Here is an 11,358-nt window from a genome sequence, read left to right as displayed (position 1 = left end):
CATAACTTCAGTTTTAATGAGAAAATGAACAAACAGCTATGTTGTAGGAAAATCTGTAGATTTTATGGCAATAACTGAGATATTTTGTCAAATTATTTCATCTGTGTAGTGAAAAAGTTGAGTGGGGGAGAGATGAGAATACATGAAACTGAAAATGCTCAGAGCATGTTGGAGATATTTGTGGAGCCCATTGGTGGAGCTCAGTGGAGCTCACCTGGTGTGCTTGAAAGACACAGAGATTTGTGACTCACTGTGTAGAGCAGGGTGATGAGCCCAGCTGTGAGTATGTCAGAGGCAACAACGAAATAGGCAGGCAGTTGGGATCACTGGGATTGGGTTGTGATCAGCAGATGGGGTGAAAAGTAGGAGGGACATGAGAATTGTTGGTCTTGGTGTGCACAGTAGTCTCCCCACCTAAGGTTTCACTTTCCACAGTTTCAGTTACCTACAATCAATGGCAGTCTGAAACTATATAATGGAAAATTCCAGGAATAAACAATTCATAAAATTTAAATTGTCCACTGCTCTGGGTAATGTGACGAATGTCTCACTGTCCCATGGGGATGTGAATCACCCATCCCTTTGTCCAGCCCACCCATGCTATCTGTATATGATACCTGCCCATGGTCGCTTAGTAACCATCTCTGTTATCAGATGACAGTCATGGTATCACAGTGCTTGTGTTTGGATCACCCTTATTTTACTTAATAATCACCCCAAAGAACAAGAATAGTGATACTGGCAATTCAAATCTGCCAAAGAGAAGCTGTAAAGTGCTTTTTTTAAAAAAAGAAAAGGTGACTAAAGTACAGCAAGATATTTTGAGAGAGACCACATTCACATAAATTTAATTACAGTACATTATTATAACTCATCTATTTTATTATAAGATGTTAATTTCTTACTGTACTTAATATATAAGTTAAACTTTATCATAGTTATGATGCATAGGAAAAATATGGTATAAATAGGGTTTGATACTATCCTAGGTTTCAGGCATCCCTTGGTGGTGTTGGTATGTATTCCCTGCAGAAAAAGGGGAATGACTGTGTATTAAAACTAGGAACTGGGAATTCACCTGAGGTCTCATACAAGAGAAGTGGATTTAGTACTCTGAGTTCCCATGTGCTAAGAGAACCAGACATGGAGAGTGATTGTGTGAATACGCTGGAAGGAGGTTATAATAAGAGGGTGGGATCCAAGATAATTGATTTGAGAGGCAATAATCCAGGTACTATAATTTAGTTTGTTGTGTATCCCCAAAGACAAATATGTTTAGGAATTTGAACTTCAAAAGAAAACAGAGTGAGGTTCTAATTCTAGCCATGTTCTAGTTCAGCCATAGAATTCTATTATATTGTGAATCCTTTCTGAATCATAGTTTTCATTTGTAAGTGGGTGGGTGGCTAATCCCTATGCAGCAGGTTTACTTTGAGGACTAGATGAGCAAATGTATATACAACCTTCATGAATATAGTCTGAATAAATAAAATATTTTTAAGAGTTTTTCTCCTGTTTTGTATTTGAGGTTCAAAGGGTTGACTGAGTTAATCCTGCTTCTTATTATGGAACTTAACCACACTGGCCAAACAAAATTGCTGTTAAAACTTTGCTAATTGATTTTTCTTTTTTAAAAATATATTTTATTGATTATGCTATTACAGTTGTCCCATTTTTTTCTCCCCTTTATTTCCCTCTGCCCTGCACACCCCCTCCTACCAGCATACGCTCCTCCTTCTTAGTTCATGTCCATGGGTCATACATATAAGTTCCTTGGCTTCTCCATTTCCTATACTATTCTTAACCTCCCCCCTGTCTATTTTTTGTACCTAGCATTTATGCTTCTTATTCCCTGTATCTTTTCCTCTATTCTCCCTTGTGCCCCTCCACACTGATAACCCTCTATGTTATTCCATTTCTGTGGTTCTGTTCCTGTTCTAGTTGTTTGCTTTTTTTTTTTTTAGGTTCAGTTGTCAGTAGTTGTGAGTTTGTTGTCATTTTACTATTTATAGTTTTGGTCATCTTCTTTTTCTTAGATAAGCTGCTTTAACATTTCATATAATAAGGGCTTGGTGATGATGAACTCCTTTAACTTGACCTTATCTGGGAAACACTTTTTCTGCCCTTCCATTCTAAAGCTTTGAATGATAGCTGTGCTGGATAGGGTAATCTTGGATGTAGGTCCTTGCCTTTCATGACTTTGAATACTTCTTTCCAGCCTCTCCTTGCCTGCAAGGTCTCTTTTGAGAAGTCTGCTGACAGTCTGATGGGAACTCCTTTGTAGATAACTCTCTCCTTTTATCTTGCTGCTCTTGAGATTCTCTCCTTACCTTTAATCTTGGCTAATGCAATTATGATGTGCCTTGGTGTGTTCCTCCTTGGGTCCAACTTCTCTGGGACTTTCTGAGCTTCCTGGACTTCCTGGAAGTCTATTTCCTTCACCAGATTGGACAAGTTCTCCTTCATTATTTGTTCAAATAAGGTTTCAATTTCTTGCTCTTCCTCCTCTCCTTCTGGTACCCCAATCATTAGGATGTTGGAATGTTTAAAGTTGTCCCAGAGGTTCCTAAACCTCTCCTCATTTTTCTGAACTTTTGTTTCATCATTCTGTTCTGTTTGAATGTTTATTTCTTCCTTCTGTTCCAAATTGTTGATTTCAGTCCCAGTTTCCTTCCCTTCCCTGTTGGTTCCCTGTACATTTTCCTTTATTTCACTTTGCATAGCCTTCACTTCTTCCTCTATTTTGCAACCATACTCAACCATTTCTGTGAACATCCTGATTACCAGTGTTTTGAACTCTGCATCTGACTGGTTGGTTTTCTCTTTATCACTTCGTTTTATTTTTGGAACTTTGATCTGTTCTTTCATTTGGGCCATATTTTTTTGTCTTGTTGTGCCTGTTACATTGTAAAGGATGGAGCCTTAGGTATTCCCAGAGCAGGGCAACCCACTTTGCTGTTGTGGTCCTGCATGTGGGGAGGGGTCTGAGAGGGAACAATGCTGTTTGCTTGGCTCTTGGTGGCTCTCAGTCACTTCCCCTGCTACTCATAAGCAAATTGGCCCCTTCTGGTGCCGATTCCCATGTGGGTGGCTTTGTGTATGTTCTAGGACCCTATGGGTCTCCAACCAACTCTCTTATGAGGCTGGGAATTTCTCTTGCTGCTGCAACCTCCACAGATTTTTACAGCCAGAGGTTTTGAGGCTTTATTTCCCCACAGTGTAATCCTGGGTTGCGTGGTATGTCTCAGTCCCCAGTTGCTCCTCCAGGTTTACCCACATTTAAATATGGGACTGCCTGGTGTGCCAGCTGCCCCCGTGCTACTAAGCGATTTTTCAATTGTACCATAATTGTTGCAGAATTACCTCCCAAAACTCAGGTTCATGTACCTGATGTGCTAGTAGGTCAAAACATTAAGACACCAATGCTTGGAGGTAGAGAAATATTTATTGGATTGAGCTAAAACAAGAGGACAGGAAAGCAAAATCTCTCAACCCCCCCTTCCAAACAAAAGTAGGAAATTTTTATGCAGCTAGGGAGTAAGGGGAGGGGAGCTCCTAGGAACTGAGAGAGAAGGCTGTGTTTTTTTAGTCACAGATAATGCTTTTTCCAATCAGACCCCTGGGTGTCAGCAGCTGGTCATTATTACCTTGAAGACATTTTTTTCTTGCAAAATAAAATTATAAATTGTTCTTGTGATCCTGGAGTTATCGCTTCCTATTTGATGAAGAAACAGTCCATTAGCAGCATAAATTCTACTGTGAGAACAAGGGGTGCTGGGTTGAAAAAACTAAATTCTGAAAATAATTGTGTGTCTGCAACACAGCCTAATTGTGTGTTATGAATTATTTTTAAAGCAGAAACTAGACATCTGATGATACACCTATTGTTTGAACTACCATTGTTTTGTGCTTAAGTAGCTATATTTTTTGTTTCTTTTTTTTTCTATTTTTCTTTTTGAGCAGAGTACTTTTAGACATTTCTCCTGGAACTTGCTTTACAAGTAAGCCTTTAAAACATGACTAACATACTTTCTTAATCTTTGACTATAAGCTATGTGACAACCAAAGCAATTGAAACCTATTTAATTAACACCTATAACTATATCTTAATTAAGAATTAAATTATTTCATTCTAGCTGGCAAAAAAACTCGGAGAATTAAAATCCCAAGGGTTTGACTACACAATGAAGCTGGTGGTGGGGGTGGGTGGGTGGGGGACAAAAAAAATAGATAAAAACCTTTGTTAAATGTATCGTTAATGTAGTCTGTGTTAAGATGTCACAAAATAATGTTTCAAATTAACCATCTGTCAATAGATGAATATCAAGGTGTTTTTCCACAAGGGACTTGTCCCTTTGGCTGGCCCCGCGTGTCCTGCACATGATCCGCACAGATGAAGGCGATGACTGAACCGGCCTCTCCGGGCTGTATCAGCCTCTCCTGTGTAGGCTTCCTGAAGCCCCTTCTCCCCACACTAGCTGGTCTCCTGGGAAAAGAGGGTGCTGGCTGCGAGGGGCAGAATCAGGCAGCGCGCCACAGGGTCGCAGGCTCTGCTAGGACGCCCTCTCAAACCCTGTTTTCTCCACCAGGACCTCGTCTGCCTTCCGGCCGATCCCCCCAAGGTTTAAGGAGGCCTGAGGCCCCAAGGCTGCTGCCAGTGCGGCCCAGGGCAGCCGGGGGAGGGAGCCGTCAGAGGTTTGCTCGCAGCCACCCGCGCGCTTCCCATATCCTTTCCAGCGCAGGCCGCTGCTCCCTGAGCTGTGCCCGCCCCCCAGCACCACTGCCACCCAGCTTCTGTGCCAACTTCCAGGGCAGCTTTGTCATCACCGTCCTCAAGGACCAGAGTCCTGACCCCGGTTGTCCTGCCCTTCAGCGGGACCCTGGGTGCGTCCCCGTGACAAGATGGGGGTGGGGGAGGTGCGGGGTGGGTAAAGAGCGCGCATTGTCTCTGCAGGCGGGAGTCGCTCGGGCTGGGAGGGGTTATCATGTGTGAGGACTTTGAGGACTTTCTTAAGGCCGAAGGGAAGCGTGTAGCCCCTGGAAGGGGGAGGGGCTGCCTCGGGCCGAGCCCCACCACCGGACACAAGGGGCAAGTCAGCCGCAGGGAAGGCATCCGTTGGCTTAGGGTCCACCCCGCCCGGGACAGGGCCCAAGGGGTGGGGTAGGTCCCTCTCCCACCCTGCGGGCCTCGCAGGACTCGTCTGGGAAGGTCCGATCCCCTGAGAAGATTCTGGTTCAAAAACCCGATGCGTGGAAGTGCGAGGCAGCTGCCCAGGGTCCCTGAGGCCCGTAAGTCTGTGGCCGGGTCTGCAGGGGCCTGGCTGGGCCAGTCCGGCTGACGCAGAGGCGACTGCGCAGAGGCTGTGCCCTCGGGCAAAGGCCGAGGGAACCTCGATGCTCACGCGCAGAGGTCTGGACCGCGCCCTCCGTGTGGGCGGGAGGCACCCCACAAGCTTGTGTCCTCCGAAGGGCGGGAGCTCCAGGCTGGGAGGCGAAGGGAGGGGTCGCTGGGCTGTGTCCTCTGCCGGAGCTCTGCCGGGGAGTGCTGATTCGACAGAGGGCAAAGCGGGCGACGGAAGACGATGGACGAGGCACGACCCTGGCAGAGCCAACTAGGAGGGCCTGTCAGGCGTGCACCTTTGGGGAATCCACTCCTGGCACGTCCGCTGCAGCCCTTCCCTTCTTTCGCTGAAGTGCAGCACGGTGTTTAAGTGGAAGTTTCTCCTAAGACTCTAAGACAACGGGCATCAAATACCTAAACTGAGTTGTGAGGCAGGCCACCATACAGAATTGGCCAAGGGAAAAAACTGGAGCGGCTGAGAAACTATTAGTGAATGTTAAGCCTTTCACCCATATTGAAAGTATCATAGAGATTGAAGAGGATTCTAAACCTTTGGAAAGAGCTCCAAGACGAAAGGCGGGTGAGGTGGTTGTTTGCCCCATAGTTCAAACCCAGTAAGAGAGGCTTCAACAGGCCATCTGGGGAGCTTGATATGTGTCCCCTGGAGTTTAAGGACTCAGTTGCCTGATGTATAGTTTTGCTGAATAAACCTAAGGGGCAAGAGGTGGCCTGACAGCTGTCCCTGGTTAAGTTGAAAGAAGGTGTATGCATACCTTTGGAGCACAAATTTGGGGGCAAAAGATGCATGAATTCTTCCCATGGTCAAGACATGATCTGTATGCTTGGGGTACTCTTAGATGCTATCCACAGGGCTGCCTGAAGGGCTAATCAGATGTCCTAGAAGATAATCCTAAATGTTGACTAAGTGAAAACCAGCTGAAATAAACTATCTACCAGGGCTAAGCCAAATTTAGGAGAGGATCCCCAGCACTCAGTGAGTCTTTCAAAATTCCACCCAGTTCCTAGAGAGCAGGGTCCTTGCTGGCAGCACTCCTGAGACGTAGGCCCTCCCCTGCCTTTGGTTTACCTGCTCTCCCTTGCTCTGCCTCAGAAGGGGTCAGAGGCACAGTTAGCAAGCTGTGAGGGGAAAGGTAGAAGTGGAAGACCAGAGGAGAAGGAGCCCCAATTTTATTTTCAGAGACTTGACTATGACACAGGAGAAATGTAATCATAGCCTGAGGAGCATTTCTTACCACAAAGTGACCAAGAAAGTCTTGTCATTGACCCTTACACTCTTTACCTCTCTTACCTCCTTCATCCATTAGAAGGCAAATTAGCAAACTGAATATATTTTTAAGGGATGATAGGAAGCAAAGTCACTTTATGATCCCACCCCACAGTTGTTTAATTATAGAAAAATCAACCTGAATAATCAACTGAAGTTTAGCTGAACTGAAATGTAATAACAAAGGATTTACATAAAAAGTCACATAAGCAACTAATAAGAAGGGTGGAGGGGTGGAAAGGGTTGGCCCCTGCACCTACATGTGGCAGCTGAGAAGCTGAAGGGATATCTCACCTGCAAAACACCCTCCCCCCAGTAGTGTGGGGTCTCAACCCCATGCAGGTATCTCAAACCCAGAGCAACAGAGATGGGAAGAGGAGCCTGCATAACATCTGGTGGTGAAAGTCAGTGGGGATTCAGTCCACCTGGGAAAGAGGAATGTCTGTTAGAGATCCAGATACCACCTTCCCAGGTGAGACCTTCCCCTCCTATTGTTACAGCACCAGCCAGGGGAGTGCACTGCTTGACCATCACCTACTGGTGCCACTGCTCTGCTGTGCTTGGGTCCTGCAGAGGGGTCTGCTGGTGGCACCCTTTGGGGATATTTGGGGTGCTCTTTTTCTGGAGAAGTTCTTGGTGGAGACTCAGACAGTGATTGAACTGTGTAACTTTGGAAAGGGGACCATTCTTCACCACTCTGAGCACATAGTACCCGCCCTGCCCCTCCCTTCCCATATCTGTTGAATCACTTGGCCTATGGTTCTACTACCTGTGACCCTACCCTGCTGAACTCAGTCCTGTGGTAGGATCAGAGTGCCATGCAGAGACAGGACTTTCAGAGTGCTGTCTCTCAGTGAGGCTTTTGCCCAGGAGTCAGATGGGTGGGTGTTGGGTGGCATCATAGAGGGGGGCACTCCTGTCTCCCCTGCAAACTCAGTCTGTGCTCTTCCCCCAATGGAGCACTCATTTGACCTGCTTTTTTGACAGCCGGGGCCCCACCCTGCTGGGCTTAGTCCCATGGGGGGATCAGAGAAGTGCTTTAAGCTGGGAACTTTGGTGCTTGTCTCCCTCAGAGGATTTTGCCTGGGAATGTTGGCCACAACCTGCTGAGTTCAGCTCCGTGGGAGGAAGGGAGCACTTCTTGGAGCTGAGACCTTCAGAGTGTCTCCCTTGGAGGCTATTGTTCGAGACCACGACAAAGTGCTTGGCCCTCTCCAACAAACTTGGCCTCCACTACTCCCAGTGGGAGACTATTTTGATCTGTTTCCCAAGCTCCTAGTGGCTCTTCCCTGCTGAACTTGCTCCTGCAGAGGGGCTGGCTGGCTGCACCCAACCTGAACCTGCTTCGGGGAGCTAGAGTTGGAGACTGTCATAGAAACTGAGTGGTATGGCTCTGGAGTAGGGGCCACTTGCCCCTTAGTGATTACCTGAATACATGGCACCCAAATAGGGGACACACTATCCCCATCCTTATGACCTTGGTTGTGCTGCCCTACCGAGCTTGCAACCTATGGATGGGTCTGTGAGTCTTGGCCAGCCTGGGCCCACTTTAGATTCCTTTTTTGAGAAGGCTCTGGAGGAAGACCAGGCAATCTTAGAGGGAGGCAGAGTGGCTGACAGGTGGAGGTAGACCTCAGGGAGCCTTGGACATTTTATGGCTCTGTCCCCAGCTCTAAGTTGGAGAAAGCTGACCCTTGTGCACAGATTGACCTCTCCCACACACATCCCACATAGATGCAGCCACAAACAGTAAATAGCATGGTAGCTCCAGATGAGCCACCCAAGGCCAGGTACGCACAACGTCTGACATAGACCTGTATCTGAGGCCCAGCCAAGAGGACCCAGAACCAATACAACCAGTGGTGGATTTTAGAACACACCAGGACTCCACCCAACTAGCCATACAAGTGGCACACCAAAAGGGGGATTCCAGCAAGCACAAAAACCTACTGGGTACAAATCTAACTCGAACTGCACCCCTGAACAGTGACTCATAAATGGTGATCAAGGTTTATCCTTAAAATCAACCATCCTGAAGAGTTAACTTCACCCATGAAAAGGCCAAGAGTATTCAAGGCTCAACGACAAAAGGAAGGTGCATATGACCCACAAAAACAATTCCAAAGCACTGAGCTCAAATGATCAGGAAGACTGTGTTACTGAGCCCAACAAGATACCTGCATCATAAAGCCCTCATAACAAGTTTGGGAGTCATAGAAGATCAACCTAGTACACAGAAATAAAATGGGGAGACAAACAAATATGCCCCGAATGAAAGAACAAGAAAAAGCACCAGAAAAAGTTTGAAATAAAATGGAAGCACCTAAGATGCTAGATGCAGAGTTTAAAACACTGCTTATAAGGATGCTCAAAAAAGTTTTGGGGAAGAATGGATGACGTCAGTGAAAACTTAAACAAAGAGGTGGTAAGCATTAAAAAGGTCATAGAAACCATAAGAAAGAACTAGTCAAAAATGAAGAATACAATATCTGAAATGAAGAATACACAAAAAGAATCAACAGCAGATTAGATGAAGTACAGGATCAAATCAGTGAATTAGAGGACAAGAACAGTAAGCACCCAAGCATAGCATCAAAAAGAGAGAATTTTAAAAAATGAGGAAAGTCTAAGGAACCTCTGGGACAGCATCAAGCATAACAACATCTTCATTACAGGGGTACCAGAAGGAGAGGAGAATGAGCCAGAAAAAGAAGAGAAGAGACTTCCAAAGGAATCGAAAACCTGTTTGAAGAAATAATGACTGAAAATTTCCCAACCCTGGTGATGGAAAAAGTCACACAAGTTCAGGAAGTGCAGGGAGTCGCAATCAAGATAAACCCAAAGAAGCTCACAAGAAAACACATCATAATTAACAAGGCAAAGGTTAAAGACAGAGAGACTCTTAAAAGCAGCAAGAGAGACAGTTAGTTACCTACAAGGAAGGTCCCATAAGGCCATCAGCTGATTTCTGAACAGAAACACTTCGAGTTACAAGGGAGTGGCACAGGGTTTTCAAAGTGATGAAAAAGCAAAGACTTACAACTGAGTCTACTCTATTCAGCAAAGCTATCATTTAAAATTGAAGACAAAATAAAGAGCTTCCCAGACAAAAAGATGCTACAGGAGTTTATTATCATGAACCAGTAATGCAAGAAATGTTTCTGGGCCTGTTTTAAGAAGGAGGAGGAGAAGAAGAAATATATAGAGAGAAGAACACAGGCATAAAGAATCAAATGGCAATAAGTAAGTACCTGTAAATAATAACCATAAATGTAAATGCATTAAATTCGCCAATAAAAAGACATAGGGTAGCTTAATGGATAAGAAAACAAGACCCATATTATAGGAGACCATTCTGCTTGGCGTGGGCCCAGCTCCCACTCAGAAAGGCCTGTGGAAAATGAAGTCCAGCATACAGGAACCACGCCTACGGATGGGTTTTCGCACGGGGAATCAGGCCTGCATTGTACCTGGGCCACTTTGAGACTTGCTTTTTGCTAAAACTCCCTCACCCTGAATTGAGGCAGCAAACTTTTACTGCATATCTTTAAAGTGACTTCCTAATATCTATGCTAAGCCTTCTAAGGACGAGTGTAACCAGTTCAACCACTTTTCCCTTTCATTTGCAAATATCCTTCTTCTGTGATGTGATTAGCGGCATCTTCTCCTTTGTTTTCTGTAAAAGGTAACCACCTAAAGCGAAACTGTGCATAGTAAAAGAGGACCATCCTCAATGTGATGTGCCCAGAAAAACAATAAAAGCTTGTCAAGGCAAGGGTCAGCATGCTCTCCCCTTGAAAGAGTGGCCATGCCATCCCTTTTCCTTCACAGGACTTGGTAGCCGATGTGCATTTGTCTCATCTCATCCATAATGCTGTGGACCCCATGAGCTGGGGTCCACATCACCATATGACCCATACATATGCTGTCTACAAGAGAAGCACTTCAGAACAAAAGATACAAACAAAAAGTGAAGGAATGGAAAAAATATTCCATTCAAATGGAAACAACAAAAAAAGCTGGGGTAGAAATACTTATATCGGACAAAATAGACTTCAAAACAAAAGCCACAACAGGAGACAGAAAAGGTCACTACATAATACTAAGGGAAGCAATCCAACAAGAGATATAATCTTTGTTAACACATATGCACTCAACATAGGAGCACCTAAATATATAAAGAAAATCTTGGTGAACATTAAGGGAGAGATCAACATCAATACACTCATAGTAGGGAATTTTTAACACCTCGTTCTCATTAATGGGCAGATCTTCCAGACAAAAAAAATCAACATAGGAACAGTGTCCTTAAACACCACACTGGGTTGGATGGATTTAATTGATGTTTACAGATCACTTCATCCCAAAGCATCAGGAAATACATTCTTCTCAAGTGCACATGAAACATTCTCAAAGACCACATGTTAGAACACAAAATAAGTTATATTAAGTTCAAAAAGATTAAAATGATACCAAGCATTTTCTCTGACCACAATTGTATAAAACTAAATATCAATTACAATAAAAAACTGGAAAACATTTGAACATGTAGAAGCTAAATAAAATGTTATTAAATAATGAATGGGTTAACAATGAGATCAGGGAAGAAGTCAAAAGTTACCTAAAGATCAGAAAAAATGAATAGAGAAGAACACAAAATCCATGAGACACAGTGAAGCAGGTCTGAAACAGAGCTCATAACATTACAGACCTACCTCAAGGAGCAAGCAAA

This window comes from Phyllostomus discolor, chromosome 8, assembly GCF_004126475.2.
Source record: "Phyllostomus discolor isolate MPI-MPIP mPhyDis1 chromosome 8, mPhyDis1.pri.v3, whole genome shotgun sequence".
NCBI lineage: Eukaryota > Metazoa > Chordata > Mammalia > Chiroptera > Phyllostomidae > Phyllostomus > Phyllostomus discolor.
The sequence above is the reverse complement of the archived record's forward strand: the minus strand, read 5'-3'. Positions refer to the sequence as shown.